The sequence below is a fragment of the Narcine bancroftii genome, chromosome 3 (assembly GCF_036971445.1).
Source record: "Narcine bancroftii isolate sNarBan1 chromosome 3, sNarBan1.hap1, whole genome shotgun sequence".
In the NCBI taxonomy this organism is placed as follows: domain Eukaryota; kingdom Metazoa; phylum Chordata; class Chondrichthyes; order Torpediniformes; family Narcinidae; genus Narcine; species Narcine bancroftii.
The window spans coordinates 299,370,794-299,388,391 of NC_091471.1; the positions used below are offsets into that span (position 1 = coordinate 299,370,794).

Genomic DNA, 17,598 nt, shown 5'->3' on the forward strand with positions numbered 1-17,598 from the left:
ATTCTGAAATAAATGATAATTGCCGTCGTTGTCGAGCTGACCAGGGCTCTGCGACTTTGGAAAATGCAAATGTTAAGGGCTTGTGGTTGGTGGACATAGTAAAATCTCTCCTCTCAAAAAAAAACCCAGAAGTGTTAAATAGACAAGTAAATGGCTAAAAGCTCCTCATGAAAAGCACTGTATTTATTCCCTGCTTCATGAAGATGGCGGGTGAAGAATGCTAACAGTTTCCATTGCCTGTTGACATATTGATGAAGTGCACCTCCTACGTCCATGCTGGAAGCATCTGTAGAAAGCGCAGTGGTTGCATTTAAAACTGGGTAGCCGAGCATAGTGGCATGAGTCAACAAATCTTTCATCTTCAAGAAGGCATTGGTTCCCTCTTCAGTCAAAAGGATGGTTCTGGCATTTCCGGACAGTAAATCGAAAAGAGGCTTCATGATATGAGCTACTCTTGGAAGAAACCAATGGTAAAAATGTACCATTCCCAAGAATTCTTGCAGACCTTTAACCTTAGGAGGTCTTGAGTACTTGGAAATTGCCTCAACTTTGGGTATTCAGTGGAGTCACGCCTTCCTGAGTAATCCTATGCCCAAGAAATCAATAATTTCTTGTCCAAAAATGCATTTATCCAGATTGATCAGTCCAAACTTTTGAAGATGAATAAAAAGTGTACGAAGATGTTCCAAATGTTCTTCCTTAGTCCCACTGGCCACTAAAATGTCGTCAAAGTAAATTAAGACATTGGTCATACCACATCCTAAGGCATCCATCACCCGATGAAATGATTGAGTGGCATTCTTTAATCCGAATGGCATTTGTAAAAATTCGAACAACCCAAATGGGGTAATTATTGCTGTTTTTGGAATGTCTTCTAACCATGCACCGTCTATTTTGGAGAAGATCTTTGTTCCATGAAAATTAGCTGAGAAATCCTGAATATGAGGAATTGGATAATGATCCGGGATGGTGGCATCATGAAAACGCCTGTAATCTCTACAAGGTCGCCAACCTCCATTGTGTTTCAGGACCATATGTAATGGAGATGCCTAGGGACTGTTGGACCTATGAATTATGTCTAGTTCTTCCATCATGGCAAACTCTTACTTAGCTAAGCGCAGCTTTTCTGGAGGTAAGTGGCGCACTTTAGCATGGACAGGAAGGCCCTTAGCACAAATGCAATGAGTAACACCATGCTTGTAGTGGAGGCAGAAAATTGTAGGGTAGCAATCTCAGGGAAATCTTCCAACAACTTGAAGAATTCATTTAGTGGTTTACCTAATGTTTGAAGGCAGAGCAAGGGTTTAGGCATCTGCCAGAGGAATACTCTGAAAAGTAGTTCCATCTATTAGCTGACACCCTTTTAAGTCGAGGAGGAATGAATGAGCCTGAAGAAAATCTGCACCAAGCAAAGGTCAGGATACTGCTGCTATAATAAATGGCCAAGTGTAGAGGTGATTCTCGAACTTGACATTCATCTTCCTGGTGCCAAAAGTCAGAATGTTGGAACTGTTAACTGCTCAAAGTTTCTGGTCCATGTAGGATGGCGTGTCAAAACTGGTGGGTGGAAATAGACTAACGTCTGAACCCATGTCCACCAGAAATTTTCACTGGGACAACTGGTCACATATATACAATAGGCTCGAGGGTTTCTTGGCAATCGCCGCAGCCCTTACTGACGTTGGCCTGTGTGTTTCCTGCAAATGGGCAGGGTGGAAGACACCTGCAGGCATTTATTCCCCAACGCCTGTGGTAATAACACCAAGACAAGATGTTCAAGGCTCCTTTCTTGACTTATCTTGGGGCTTTGCCTGCTTATAGGGAGTGATGTGCTAAGAGTGTGACCTGAGGTCAATATCAGAGGCGTTGGTTGTGTAATTTGTCTTTCTTTGCTGTTCTTTTTAGCCAGTTATCGAATGTCTCCCTCTGCCGCTACAGCCCTTGGGTCTCCAAATGAACACTTTGATAACAAGAGCCTAATATTAGGTATTTGTTCTAAAAAGGGCAGTTCTAAAAATGCTGTTCCTTTCGCCAGCTGCCAGGAACAGCATTTCATCCATTAGTTTTGAAGGGGCGTGGTTTCCCAACCCATCAAAATGTTTTGCTGCCCATTCTCTATGGGACATACCATATACACGTAATAAAAGTGCTTTTAAAGCATCATACTTGCTGGTATGTGGTGGATCCCTTAGGAAGTCGCCGACCCTCTTAGTGACAGCCTGGTCCAGGGCACTGACAAGATGGTAATAACGAGTGGTGTCCAATTCGACTTTGTGAAGGTGAAATTGTGCTTCAGACTGGTGGTAGCTTCCCAGCAATGGCTGCAGACCCTGTGTTTGTCCAAAAATATATTTTTGGACTCGTCAGGGTCACCAATTGTAGCCACTGGAATCACAGTGGATGTGATGAAATCAAATGGATTTACTCTTCATCACCTATGCCACCTTTTAATAGTCAGAATCATGCGCTCAACATGACACTGACATCATATGGCCAGTTCGATGGCTCCTGGGAGTTGTGCCATCATAGCGTCACTATGGCCCAGTTGGGAGGGGTGGGGGAGGGGGGGTGGGGGTCATGTAGTGGTTGCAAGCAGAGCCTGCAAAATGGCAACTGCGTAGACCTGGGGGTGACACTGGCCATCGTCTCAGGTGACCTCGGCATGGCGGGAATAAGGGGAACTCTGGTGGGGAAGCCAGCCAATCCCAGGCTGGTGCTCTGAAAATGTGGGGCCCTGATGTCACGGCCAGGGGTCCATATAAGCATGATGGCCAGAGCAATAAACCAGTCTCGTTTTCGAAGGCTTTGTTGTGCATATCGTCCTTCTCCATGCTCACATCGCATGAACACTACACTAGTTAGCTTTTCTTAAATTTGAAGCAAAATCAAAGTTTTAGAATAAACTGAAAAAGAAATTCAAACATAATTATTTTTTATAAAAATTGACTCATGGATGGTTTTAAATTGTCTCTGTAGGAAAACTAATAAGCTGCAGTTTTGCTGCAGAAGATTACTTTTCTTTAACTTCCTGGTATTTAAGCCTAGTGCACGAAAGTGCTGGAGAAACTCAGTAGCTCAAGCAGCATCCGTTGAAAGCAAATAACAGTCGACATTTGGGGCCTGAGCTCTTTTTCAGAGTGCTGAAAATCAGATGCCTGAATAAAAAGATGGGTGGGGGGGGGGGGGCAGAGTAGGCAGAAGGAACACAGAGGAAATAGATGGATACAGGTGGGAGGGTAGAAGAAGAAGCTGTGTATGGCATTTAAGCCTGATTTATTTTATTTTATTTAATGGCTTAGATGAAGACATTCAGTGATAATGTAAACAAATTTACTAATGACATAAATACAGTGAGGATGAGGAGAACATTCATAAACGGACAGTGGATAGGATAATTGGTCAAATATAGGGCATATAATAAAGTAGAGAAATCTTAGCTTGTTGACATCTCTCTTAAAACTCTTCCTGTGATGATATTACATTTCTCTGGTAATCAATACCTCGTTAATATATAACTGAATAAATAACTGGATTTTTCTACCAGGATAGTTAGTTCAAAATTTTGGTGCATATTGGTTAGCAATATACCAAACCAAATGGATAGAAAGCAAAATCTTGCAGATGTTGGAATCATGAAATAAAAATATAAATAGCTGGAAACATTAGCATCCCAGGCATTACATTCCTTATTTGTACAGGATATGAGGTTAGTATTCATTTCATTCTTAGTCGCTATTCTTTCCATTGTGCCAAGCAAACTGACAACGAATGTACTTCCTTGTATTTAGCATACACTTTTTGCCTGCCATATTAGAGGCTTGAATAGCCTTGGTATGTCCAAAAAAAATGCAACTTCAATTCACTTCAGGCCCATGATGTCTACATAAGTTGCTAAAGTTCAGTGTCCCTGCTCACTTTTCCATTGAATAATCTAGGTGTACACAGTTCTTGATGCAATCTTATTAAAAATCTTAACTATTTTCTACTTTTACCTGAAACTATTCCCCATTGATTCCAGGAGATGGCGTTTTAACAGAAATTCAGCATTATTCAATGCACTGGGCATGTTATATCTGTCATCTTTCAAAGAGAATTAAGGAATCTTGAATTTGAATCTGCTTGGTCTATTATTCACACTGCATTATATTTTCTCTTCAGATTGCCCAAAGTGTTTTCTGAACATTTTCAGCCATTATCTTTCCATTAATCCAAAAGAAGAATGAAACGAAATATTTTTTTGATGTTGCAAAATGTCATCGTTGAACTTTTGTCCTTTAGTATCTTACATTAAATACTTTATTTTAAGGTTCATAAACTTAAGTCTCAGCTTATTTTGTTTTAAACTTGTCCACAATTAATTAAGTGATGTTTCAATCATATCTGTGCATTCTGAGTATGTGGTATCCTCAAAATGTATCAGCTTGTAGTGGAGTTGTAGGGAATAGGACACACATCAGCTCATCCAATTTTGTATTGAATTTCACATAGAAAATCACCAGAGCAAGAACAACTGTTCTTTATTAAAAGAGAAAACTAAGATTGTTTACAAACATTTTAAATGTCATAATTCTTGCTTTTGGGTTAATGTATATTTAATTAAAAATCAGGATATTTTTTGAAAACAAGGAATGCTTTAATTTGAAATAAAGATAAATCTCCAATCAAAGCATAGCTTTAAGAGCTTCAGAGCTTGGCTAACTGAAAAAAAGTTGAACTTTTTTAGTGTAGGTCACATACACTAAAGTAAGGTTTAAAACAAATCTTACTTAAAATACTAGAGCTCTGTTAATGCTAGACATGACAGGGGCTAACAGTCTTTGCAAAATCTTTGGAGAGTGCCCAAGAGGCTTCACTAATAGATTGTTGTTTACAAAAAGCCAACAGATGAAAGAGCTTGTCGGAGCCGCAAACAGCCTGGAGGGTATCTTGCTGTTCTAGGAGGGTCATGTGGATTCACAAGCAGAGAGAGTCAAACAGGCATTTCGTATGTGTGAGAGAGGGAGAGAGAGGGAGAGAGAGGGAGAGAGAGGGGGAGAGAGGGGGAGAGAGGGGGAGAGAGGGGGAGAGAGGGGGAGAGAGGGGGAGAGAGGGGGAGAGAGGGGGAGAGAGGGGGAGAAATCAGTCTGGTGTTACAGCAGCTGGGAATGGAAGAGGACAAGCTGGCAAGCTTGTGGAAAACACCATTTGGAAGACAGGCTGTGAGTGCTTAGTTCAGCCAGCTCAAAGTCCTTGTGTTTCATGCAAGAGGAGAGGACTGGCTGTCTAATGTTTCACTTGAAATAAGATAAACAAAAAGGCACTCTGTGATGATCTGAAAGAAAGAGGTTATCATCTGGAGAACCCTGAGGGGGCAAGTTTCGTCAGCAAGACACTGAAGTGGCTGATTAAAAAGTAAATCAGTTGTGGCTGTCCTGGAACAACAAATCTCACTTTGAAAACTGACAATAAACTTTCTGAGCAGTAACCATTTACCTTTCAAGCACCAAAGCCTGGTGAACTTTATAAATGTTAAATTCTGTGCACAGTATAAGAATTGCCTGCAACCAGTGAACTTGGAGAAATGAGAAGTGAGATTGAACTGTGAACCAAAGAACTTCTCTGAACTTACACACACATTACATACATGTGCGCTTAGAATTAGAAGGGGATTAAGTTAGGTTAGTTAAGTCAATAGTGATAAGTTAAAGTGTGAATCTGTTTTCATGTTTAAAGATAATTAAAAGCAACTTTTGTTTAAATAATCATTTGTCTTGGTAAATATCTATTGCTGCTGGGTTTTGGGGTCCTCTGGGCTCGTAACACCACTCTATTCATTATAGCTCTATTCTTACAGAATTACTCCATAACATTCCCATTCACCAAAGATCTTTGATGACATTCCACCAAGCTTACTTTATAAACATTCACATTCCTTTGATTCTACATACACCATTATGGGTAAGCTAGGCCAGCAAAACAGTGGCCCTAACAGAAAGCACCACTTGCATCAGTGGTCTTAGGCCTTGAAAGTGAAAAGGTGTGGTCTATTTTCATAGCCTTTTGATGGCTGGGATTGTGAGATAGGGTATGTACAGTGGCCATAAGATGGGTGGCATTAGAGCCATGGTTTCTGACAGAAGCAGGAGGGGACTCAAGACCAGGAATGGTAGGTAGGCCTTTGTATTCTAAGAATCAAAGGACAGGATCACCATTTGGACCAGAAATACTTGGGGAGTTAGTTTTCAGGGATTGGGACTGACATTGACTTTCCTTTGTACTATCTGCAATGCTACTATAGGAGGCATGGTCAACACAATACTATTTCAGTGTCAGTGATCGAGGTTCGAATCTGCCATTGTCTGGAAGGGGTCTGTACATTTTTTCCTGCATCTGCGTGGGTTTCCTCCGGATGCTCCACTTTCCTCCCACCCTTCAAAAATATATGGGGGCTTTAGGCTAATTGGTGCATTTCGGCAGCATGGGTTCAAAGGTCCAGGTCGCAATGGCCTGTTACTGCTATGTATGTCTAAATTTAAAATGCATCTTTTATTCAGTAAAACAACCAAAACTGCAAGTACTGATCACCACTTTGCGCAATCAGAACAAAACCTCCTGATTTTTAAAACCAACCCCGTTCAATTGATTATGGTTCTGAGGTAGAGATAACAAAGGTTGAGCAGTTTTGACATTCATCTTGTAGATTTAGTTTGTCCAGTAGGTTAGTATAATTCCAGCAGAAAGCTTGTTAGTCATAGGGTGCAGTAATAAATCATGAATGAGAAGATTGATCCATAGACAAAACCTTACTTATGTACAATGTACACTAGGATTTTGTCTGCACAGAGATAGTCCATGACCCAGTCTTATGCTTAACAATAATAATCTCTCAGACACAGCAGGTTTGGTCCACGTGTCATCACCTCAGTGGTCGATTATCGACCACTGACGTGATGACACGTGGACCAAACCTGCTGTGTCCGAGAGATTATTAACACACACAGTCTAAGGACCTACTTCAGACACCGTTGGTCAGCATTTGGACATCTATCCTAACTGATCCAATATCACAGACTTATTTCAGAAGCATTATCCTGCTGTGTTTTCTCTGAGGTTCTAAAGTTGAAAAATCTACCAGTAACAACAAAAGAATTATGATTTCACTACCCAAATCAGAATCTTTAGGTGGCAGTGCTCATCAATAGGCCTGGGCTCACAGCCCCAGTGATCCTGACCTCCAGTGCAGCCTGTGAAATTTGCAAGATTCCTTTGTCATCACATGGGTTCTCTAGCTCCCTCCCACATTTCAAAGACCTGTGGGTTTGCAGGTGAATTGGCAGCTGTCGAGTGCCCCCAGAGGGTAAATGAGCAAAGTGGGAAGGGGCAGAAAGGCGGAGAAAATAAAATAGGATTCATGTGAATGAGGGTTGGCAATGAAGTGTGTGGCCATAGAGCCCCTTTCTGGTCTTGCTGACCAGAACCCTGCTTGGACTCAGACGACTTGGCTCCCATCTGCATCCAATCACATCAGATCAGATACCATGTCATATACTAAAATAGAAATGTAATATTACATAAAATTACCTTAGGCTGCCAAATGGCAAATAAAGGTTTTCCATTAGCATTGAGTGGCTCCCCTTACAATCAGAGAAAGAGAGGCAAAAGAAAGTCCCCTCATCAGGAAGCCTTCAGTGCCCTCAGCATCCCCTTGCATCCCTGTTCCAGTGCCTGGTTCTCGTGAACCACTCTCCAACAGCCTGGTCTGAATCCTTTGACCGCAAGTCGCCCGCAGCCATCGCGGGTCTCTCGCCCCACAAGTTGCCATCAGCTCGCCGCCTGCGCGTGCGCCCTTCAGCCACAGAGCCCCTCGCTGGCCTGTCACCTGAGCTCCTCGCCTTTCCCGCCTTTTTTACGCGGTCTTTTCCCCCGCCCCCGCCCCGCCCCCTCGGCGGGGAGCGCCCGAGTCTTCCCCGGGCACGCTCGGGCACGGCGCGAGGCGCGGCGACGTCATCACGCCGCACGTGCCGCTGTCCCAATGTGGTCTGTTTGAAGAAGGTGGCTCAGGGCGCGGGGAGGTGAAAGCGAGAGGTTGGCTCCTGACGACACCGGTCCCGTTGTCCCAGCTGCCGACCTCCCCATGGAGCTGCCCCAGCAAGCGGCCGCAGCCAGCGAGTGAGGCCGAGGAGAAGTTGCCAAGAGCCGCCAGAAAGGTGGAGTATGTCGTGCTCTCCAAGTCAGTCCCATCGTGTGAGGACGGCGCCACAGAGAGGTGGACTTGCCTCGGTCCTTGCGCCGAACCGGTGCTCATGGCGAGGTGTGAATGGTGTTGGGGAGGAGGGAGGGGAGGGAGGGAGGGAGGGGGGAAGGGGGAAGGGGGAAGGGGGAAGGAAGGGGGGGTGGGTATGGTGGTGGTGTGGGGTGGGGGGGGGGGGGGGACCTGGCCCGCCTGCAGCTCCAGTCTCGGCGCTGTCGTTGCGTGGCTGTCACTTGTGGAGGGAGCCGTGCCACGCTTCATCGCCCCAGCCCCCCACCGACAGACAGGTGCTGCGCCCCCTCCCGCGCGTCCAGCCTCTCGACCCCGCCGCGCTGCTGACCGCTGTCTTTCTCGCCAGACCGTCACAGGCCACCCTTCGCTTCTCAAACTCAATGCAGCCGCTGCGAGAAAAAGACCCCCCCCCCCCACCACCACCACCCTCCTATCACCAAGCCCCCCCCCCCACTTAAAGTCACATCTTGTTTTTAATTCTGCAAATGCGTCCAGGCAACCGGCAAGCACTTAAAGTGGCTGAGAGCCAAGTAGTCTGGGTCAAGTTTAACCTGTGCCAAACATTTCATACTCCTGTCTGGGAATAGGTCGACGAATATATTTTATATTCTGTATGTGAAATCACGACTGAAATGTTACTAAAGAGCTAATAATTCGTTTTTTTTCTTTTCTATTAACAATGTTGTTCTAGCTCTAGACTGTAATGACAGCTACAGGAACGATAAACTGTATGAATTAACTATTGTTAAAGTTCAATCTCTATTTTGATGTGAATTATTGAAATGTATTTGCACAAATAGCGTTTCAGGGATTTCATTTTTCTGTATTAACGTTTACACATGTATGCATAAAGGTTGAATAAAGATTAAAATGCATTTTCCAGGACAGGCTTCACAGATCAAATGGAAGATGTCTTTTAGCAAGAAGTGTTGCATGATGTGTGCAGAATGAATGTTAGAACAAATTATTTGAAAAAAATCACTGCACATCTCCGTGAAAATACTGAAAAAAAAAATTGCTCAATTTCCATTTCATTCTCTAGGAGGCCTCTTGGAACTTGCCTTTTCAGACAAATTATTTCTCCATCTGCTCCCCATTACCTTCAGATACAGCTGGCTGACGGCCACCAGCTGGGACTTAACACAGTTTTGTCTGTAAATGTGTTGTTCCAAGTTATTTACCATTATGATAATTATCTTCATTTTTTTTTCAGTGTCTGCTTTTTTGGATCTTGAAGCATTTCTAAATCAAATTCAGGAATGCACTTGACTAGATAGTAACTTTATTATTTTGTGCAGATAAGCTTCATGTGCAATGATAAATTCATCTTTAGCTCCCTGTAACAGTTACCAGCTTTTTGGAAAGGAGATATCCGGGGGTGTGGGGGGGGGGGGGGGGGGAGATTCTGTTCTTCTGACCTTGTGGCAAAATGCTTATAACAAAAGGTTATTCAAGGTGTCAGTCTTCCAAATGTAGCCAAGACTGAATACTCAACAGTACAGTATATTCCACGATTCTGACTGGAAAGGGCATTCAATTAGTTTCAGACAAAGTTACTTTACTTTTAACTCCATAGTTTGAATCTGAGATTAATTCTTATTTAACAGCTGCTCCTATTTTAAATTGTTGTTATTTGTGTTTAGATTATTATATATGGCACATAGAAACAACTAATTGATCAGGAATATTGACTGCGGTGTCCCAGGTTTTGTGGATGGGAAAGTTATTTCAGGTCTGCACAAAAATCTTCTTCTGTTTTCCCTATCTCCTGTAATTGTTGGATAATTGACTTTCCCCAGATGTAATTACATTTAACTAAAAATATCTGCCCTTAATTTGTCAATATTATTTTTCAAAAATGCAAGTATAATGGCATGCAGTTTTGGGGGGGAGAATCCTCCTCGTCTCTGGTGGTGTTCTGGGACGTTCTACTCCTTCAGAAATGAACTAATGAACATGAGCAAAAGCTGGGAGGCAAAACCTTTGCGTCTGACGTGACCAAGAATAATAAACCAAAACACTCTGGAAAATGTAGCCAGGTCAAAAATATTTCACTTTGATTAGAACCATAGTTAATGAGTTCAAGGAAATAGATTTTAAAGAGCTAGTGTTGCAATAACATTGGTAAGAGTGATTTTTTTTTTGAGGGCGGGAATACAAGAAGCCAATTCTGCCATTCAATAAGATCATGGCTGATTTGGCTGTGGACTTGGCTTCCTTTTTTCCCCCATAAGCTTCAACTTCTCCAATGATACAAACATCTGTGTCTTAAGTATTTAATGAGGCAGCCTTTGTTCATTCCTTGGGCAGAGAATTCCACAGATTCACTCTTCTATGGGAGAATTAGTTCTTCACCTGTCTTAAATCTCGTCCCACAAATCTTGATGCTATTTCCCCTAGTTTTAATCTCGCATCCATCATCCCTCATCCTTCTAAACACATACAATTACGGGCCTAGAGCCATCAAGTGCTCCTTGTATGTTAACCACCTCATCCTTCAGACTATTCTCAAACCTCCTCTGAACCTTCCAATGCAAGCATATCCTTCCTTGGATATGGGGCTCAAAACTGCTCAATATTCCAAATGTGGTCTGATTAACATTTTGTAAAATCTCAGTATTGCCTCTTTGCTTGTCAGTTTAGTTGTGAACTGGATGCTAATATTGCATTTGCTTCATGTACTGTATTCCATCGGCCTCTCCTTTGCTCCTTCTTTCAACCTGTCCAAGTCCCTCTGCAGACTTCCTGGTTCTTCATCACTACCCACCCCTTCACCTTGTATCACCTGCAAACTAGGCCATAAAGCCATCAATTCTGTTAACTAAATCATTTATGTAAAATGTGAAACGTAGTGGACCAAACACCAACCAATGTGGAGATCAGAGCCACATGCAGTACTCCTGATAGTGCAGCTAAACCTCCTTCCTTTTCATTTGGTGACATTTGCACTTGCATCTGACTGAAAAAGAAAGTAGTCATGATGTGCAAAACACAATGTAAGGGTTGTATCAGGTATTGCCATGTTGAGACACTTTACCACTACTTCAGAAAGTAGGACTTGAGCTCTATATTACTGGTTAAATTGTGACATGCTTAGTGAAGTTTTTTCCATTTAGTGAAAAAAAAACCCCAAAAAACTGCTGGCTACCAACTGATCTTGTCATGCAAGGTAATGTCTTCCCTTCTAATTTAAAAAATATATATATATATAAAATTCAAGTTCTGACATGTTCATTTGCAGAATGTTAATAAAGTTTTGGTTCTCTTATTTATAAAAGGAGATACTAATATTGGAGACAATCCAAAAGAGATTTACCTAGCAAATTTATTGGATGCGAGTGTTCTGCTATGAACTGCACAAGAAATTGGATTCATTTTCTTTTGAGTAAATGGTGATCTTACTGAAACTTGTAAAATTCATAGGGGCATGACACAGTAGACTGAGATGTTTCCATCAGTAGAAGAATCTTGAATGGACCTATTTAAAACATAAAGACAGTACTTTAGAATTCAGGTGTTTAGGAGCTTCTCACAGAGCATGGTGAATCTTTTGAATTTTCTGACCTGGAAGATTGTGGAGGGTAGGTTACTGGAGGTATTTCTTTTTAAAAAAAAACTTAGTCAAATTGTTGATGCAGAGGAGGTGATGAGGCCTGGGCAAATAAGCTGTGAATCCTTCTAATGGTTTTAGCGACCTTGCAGTATATTAACATTTCTATTTCCTTGTCATCTTAGAACATAGAGCAGGGTCTGGCCTTTTGGCCTACCTTGCTTTCATGAGTCATTATGCTACATGACCAGCTGAGTTCCTCCAGCATTTTTTGTGTTTTTCCCCATGTCAGAGGTAATTTTATTTTTGTCCTCAAACAGCTTCTGTCAATCTACCTCCTCCAGTGGACACTGGAGGCCTATTCCAAATTGTTCTTGAGAAGATGGTGAGACCTCTTGAAATATGATAAAACTCTTGCTTGCTGCAAAACCTGACAGGAACAATGGAAAAAACAACTACATAATACTTAATTGAATGAAAATAACAAAAATTAGATCATAAATATTCACAGTTACACTAATTCAAAAAAAGTGATCTGGCAATGGTACACCAGTCCTCTTTTGGTCTTGGAGGAGTACATGATTAGTGCAACAAGGGGAGGATCAAGAGCCTGATAGGAAGAAAACTGTTCTTGGATCTTGAGATACTGACTTTCAAGCTTTTGTATCTTCTGCAGTAAGAAAAAATTGTGATCAGAATAATGGGGTATCCTTTTGTGACACTGGCTGCCTTCTTGAGGTAGATCTTCACATTGATGCATTCAATGGATAGGAGGTTTTGGAACCTATGAGTGCATTTGTTACCTTTTGGAGCATTCTGCATTCCTGGGCAGCCTATTAGTTTACTTTTTGCTGTGTACCTGTAGGTTTGATGGACTATTTAACAACATGGCAAATCTCCTCAGAGAAAGTTGAGGCATTGGTTTGCCTTCTTCATGGTAGCTGCAGTGTGCTTATTCAGTTGAGGCTGTCCGAAATATGGATTCCAGTAACTTGAAGATTCTAACCCCACTACCCTTCCGTGCCATCAGTGCAAGCAGGTGAACAGTCCCTTGGCTTCTCCTTTGTAATATTACTAATAAGGTCCTTGGTCCTGGTGACATTGATTGTTCTTATGCCACCCAACCAAATCCCTGATCTCCCTCCTGTATTCCAGTAATGCAGCCAAAAATAATGGTGTCTTCAACGAATTTGTTGACTGAGATGGAACCGCACTTGGCTATTAATCAGAGTAGAGGGCTTGGGATACCGTTTGGAGGAAGGTGATGTTGCTGATTCCAGTCAAGGATCCAATTGCAAAGGGACCAACAGAATCCCAGATCCTTCAATTTGATCATGAGTTTTGTTCATGACCAAAATGTAATGGAAAACCTAGATCAGAAGAGTCCCAATAGAGAAATAGACCTTTTGGCCGATGATGTATGTGGTAACTATGGATTCCAAATTAAACTAATCCCATCAGTCTGCACAGGACAAGCACATGCTGAGTATTGAATTGACACCAGTGCTCAGAATTTCAAGTTTTTTTTAGTATGGAAAGAAGGGTTCTTCTTAACATTCATACAGCAATGTAAAGAACACATTTACAGAGTTTAGAATTGCCATGAAAAAAAAATCAATTCTCACCAAGAATGGTATCATGACAACACTATTATGGTGTTTAATTGAGGAGACTAATGACTGTGGGTGAGAAACTATTCTTGGTGGGTTCCAAATGAGAAGTGGGAGAAGTGGGTATTTCTGGAGTGCGATTGAGTCCTTCAGTATTTTGTCTGCCTTATCTAGGTAGGAGGAGATGTAGATAAAGACCACCGGAGAAGAGGGAGATTTGCGTTATTTTTTTAAACTTTATTTATTCGTTCAAAAAACAAATAATATATAGACATATGCAGCAATTAAAACATGAACTTTTTTTTATATATAGAAAAAAAGAAAAGAACCCCTCCCTTCAGCCAACTCTCCTATGGAGAGCCAGAAAAAAGAGAATATTAAAGAAAAAGTTAAATATCCATATTAAATTCTAATCAATATAAATTGAAATGTAAATATTCTGAGTATAACAGCAACTTATTAATAAAAAAATTATAATTATCATGCAAAACATACATAATTTTTTCCATTATTAAACAATATTCATCTCATTATGCCATCTATTAATATCAATCATATTTGTATCTTTCCACGTACTAGCAATACATTTTTTCACTAAGGATAAAGCTAAATATACAAAAGCCAGCTGAAACTTATCTAATCTCAAACCTTTCAAAGGTTGCAAACTACCCAATAAAAATACTGTTGGATCTAAAACTATTTTAATCTTAAACAGGTATTCAAAAAACAATTGAATTTTCTTCCAAAAAGATTGTATATGAAAACATAACCAAACAGCATGAAAAAAGTTCCAACAGTATAAATCAGATAGAGCCACTGGTGTCCTTTCTTCATGATGCCATTAGTGCGTTGGGTCCAGGAAAGATCTTCTGAGATCTCAAGAACTTAAAGTTGCTCATCCTCTCCACCTGTGATCCTCAATGATCACTGGATGTACACCTCTATCTTTCCCTTCCTGAATCAACAATAAGAATTTATCTTCATGAGCAAGTCACAAAATTCATAGTTTTGCAGCAGCTTCCCAATGGCTTCATATAAATCACCTTCTTTCTTTGGCTTGGCTTCGCGGACGAAGATTTATGGAGGGGGTAAAAAGTCCACGTCAGCTGCAGGCTCGTTTGTGGCTGACCAGTCCGATGCGGGACAGGCAGACACGATTGCAGCGGTTGCAAGGGAAAATTGGTTGGTTGGGGTTGGGTGTTGGGTTTTTCCTCCTTTGCCTTTTGTCAGTGAGGTGGGCTCTGCGGTCTTCTTCAAAGGAGGCTGCTGCCCGCCAAACTGTGAGGCGCCAAGATGCACGGTTTGAGGCGTTATCAGCCCACTGGCGGTGGTCAATGTGGCAGGCACCAAGAGATTTCTTTAGGCAGTCCTTGTACCTTTTCTTTGGTGCACCTCTGTCACGGTGGCCAGTGGAGAGCTCGCCATATAATACGATCTTGGGAAGGCGATGGTCCTCCATTCTGGAGACGTGACCCATCCAGCGCAGCTGGATCTTCAGCAGCGTGGACTCGATGCTGTCGACCTCTGCCATCTCGAGTACCTCGACGTTAGGGGTGTGAGCGCTCCAATGGATGTTGAGGATGGAGCGGAGACAACGCTGGTGGAAGCGTTCTAGGAGCCGTAGGTGGTGCCGGTAGAGGACCCATGATTCGGAGCCGAACAGGAGTGTGGGTATGACAACGGCTCTGTATACGCTTATCTTTGTGAGGTTTTTCAGTTGGTTGTTTTTCCAGACTCTTTTGTGTAGTCTTCCAAAGGCGCTATTTGCCTTGGCGAGTCTGTTGTCTATCTCATTGTCGATCCTTGCATCTGATGAAATGGTGCAGCCGAGATAGGTAAACTGGTTGACCGTTTTGAGTTTTGTGTGCCCGATGGAGATGTGGGGGGCTGGTAGTCATGGTGGGGAGCTGGCTGATGGAGGACCTCAGTTTTCTTCAGGCTGACTTCCAGGCCAAACATTTTGGCAGTTTCCGCAAAGCAGGACGTCAAGCGCTGAAGAGCTGGCTCTGAATGGGCAACTAAAGCGGCATCATCTGCAAAGAGTAGTTCACGGACAAGTTTCTCTTGTGTCTTGGTGTGAGCTTGCAGGCGCCTCAGATTGAAGAGACTGCCATCCGTGCGGTACCGGATGTAAACAGCGTCTTCATTGTTGGGGTCTTTCATGGCTTGGTTCAGCATCATGCTGAAGAAGATTGAAAAGAGGGTTGGTGCGAGAACACAGCCTTGCTTCACGCCATTGTTAATGGAGAAGGGTTCAGAGAGCTCATTGCTGTATCTGACCCGACCTTGTTGGTTTTCGTGCAGTTGGATAATCATGTTGAGGAACTTTGGGGGACATCCGATGCGCTCTAGTATTTGCCAAAGCCCTTTCCTGCTCACGGTGTCGAAGGCTTTGGTGAGGTCAACAAAGGTGATGTAGAGTCCTTTGTTTTGTTCTCTGCACTTTTCTTGGAGCTGTCTGAGGGCAAAGACCATGTCAGTGGTTCCTCTGTTTGCGCGAAAGCCGCACTGTGATTCTGGGAGAATATTCTCAGCGACACTAGTTATTATTCTATTTAGTAGAATCCTAGCGAAGATTTTGCCTGCAATGGAGAGCAATGTGATTCCCCTGTAGTTTGAGCAGTCTGATTTCTCGCCTTTGTTTTTGTACAGGGTGATGATGGTGGCATCACGAAGATCCTGAGGCAGTTTACCTTGGTCCCAACAAAGCTTGAAAAACTCATGCAGTTTGGCATGCAGAGTTTTGCCGCCAGCCTTCCAGACTTCTGGGGGGATTCCATCCATACCTGCTGCTTTGCCACTTTTCAGTTGTTCGATTGCCTTATATGTCTCATCCAGGGTGGGAACCTCATCCAGCTCTAGCCTTAGGGGCTGTTGAGGGAGCTGGAGCAGGGCGGAATCTTGGACTGAGCGGTTGGTACTGAAAAGAGATTGGAAGTGTTCTGACCATCGGTTGAGGATGGAGATCTTGTCGCTGAGGAGGACTTTGCCGTCTGAGCTGCGCAGCGGGCTTTGGACTTGGGGTGAGGGGCCGTACACAGCCTTTAGAGCCTCGTAGAAACCCCTGAAGTCGCCACTGTCCGCGCTGAGCTGTGTTCGTTTGGCGAGGCTAGTCCACCACTCATTTTGGATCTCCCGGAGTTTGCGCTGAAGATGGCTGCATGCGCGACGGAAGGCTTGTTTCTTCTCTGGACAGGACGGCTTTGTAAGGTGAGCCTGGTGGGCAGCTCGCTTCTTTGCCAGCAGCTCCTGGATTTCCTGGCTGTTTTCATCAAACCAGTCCTTGTTTTTCCTGGAGGAGAAGCCCAGTACCTCTTCAGTGGATTGCAGTATGGTAGTCTTCAACTGATCCCAGAGGGTTTCAGGGGACGGGTCCGTGAGGCGGGTTGCAACGTCGAGCTTTGCTTTGAGGTTTGCCTGGAAGTTTCCTCTCGCTTCGTCTGACTGCAGTTTTCCAACATTGAACCTCTTTCTGGGGGCTTTATTGTTCCTGGGCTTTGGCTTGAAGTGAAGGTTGAGCTTGCAGCGAACCAGCCGGTGGTCAGTGTGGCATTCCGCGCTAGGCATGACCCTGGTGTGGAGCACATCTTGTTTGTCACTTTCTCGCACCAGGATGTAGTCCAGGAGGTGCCAGTGTTTGGATCGGGGATGCATCCAGGTGGTCTTAAGGCTGTCCCTCTGCTGAAAAAGGGTGTTTGTAATGACAAGCCGCTGTTCTGCGCAGAGCTCCAACAGGAGGCGCCCATTGTCGTTGCACTTGCCGACGCCATGCTTGCCCAGGATTCCTGGCCAGGTTTCTGAGTCTTTGCCGACACGAGCGTTGAAGTCGCCCAGGATGACAACCTTGTCGGCTGTAGGGGTACGTTGGATGAGGTTGCGCAGGTCGGTGTAGAACTTGTTCTTTTCTGCTGGTTCCGCCTGGAGGGTTGGAGCATAGACACTGATGAGGGTGATGTGACGCTTGTTTTGAAGTGGGAGTCGCATGGACATGATTCGGTCCGAGAGGCCTGTCGGAAGGTTTTCGAGTTTGGAGGCAATGAAGCTCTTGACCATGAAGCCTACACCAGATAGGCGTCGTTCATCCGAAGGCTTGCCAGACCAGTAGAGTGTGTAGCCCGCGCCGCGTTCTTGGAGGCTGCCTACATCTGCCAGGCGGACTTCACTGAGAGCGGCTATGTCGATGTCAAGTCTGAGGA

At 43.4% G+C, this 17,598-nt stretch overlaps 1 protein-coding gene across 2 annotated transcripts in view; it reads left to right on the forward strand.

Moving 5' to 3' along the window:
- Positions 1-8,032: 8,032 nt before the first annotated feature.
- Positions 8,033-17,598, forward strand: part of LOC138758974 (A disintegrin and metalloproteinase with thrombospondin motifs 6-like) — a 197,027-nt gene continuing 187,461 nt past the window's right edge. Inside the window, exon 1 of one of the 2 annotated variants that reach the window (XM_069928667.1) lies at positions 8,033-8,290. The gene's annotated coding sequence lies outside the window, so the exon portion shown is untranslated. The remainder of the gene's footprint in view (positions 8,291-17,598) is intronic. The other variant, XM_069928668.1, reaches the window with a different exon arrangement.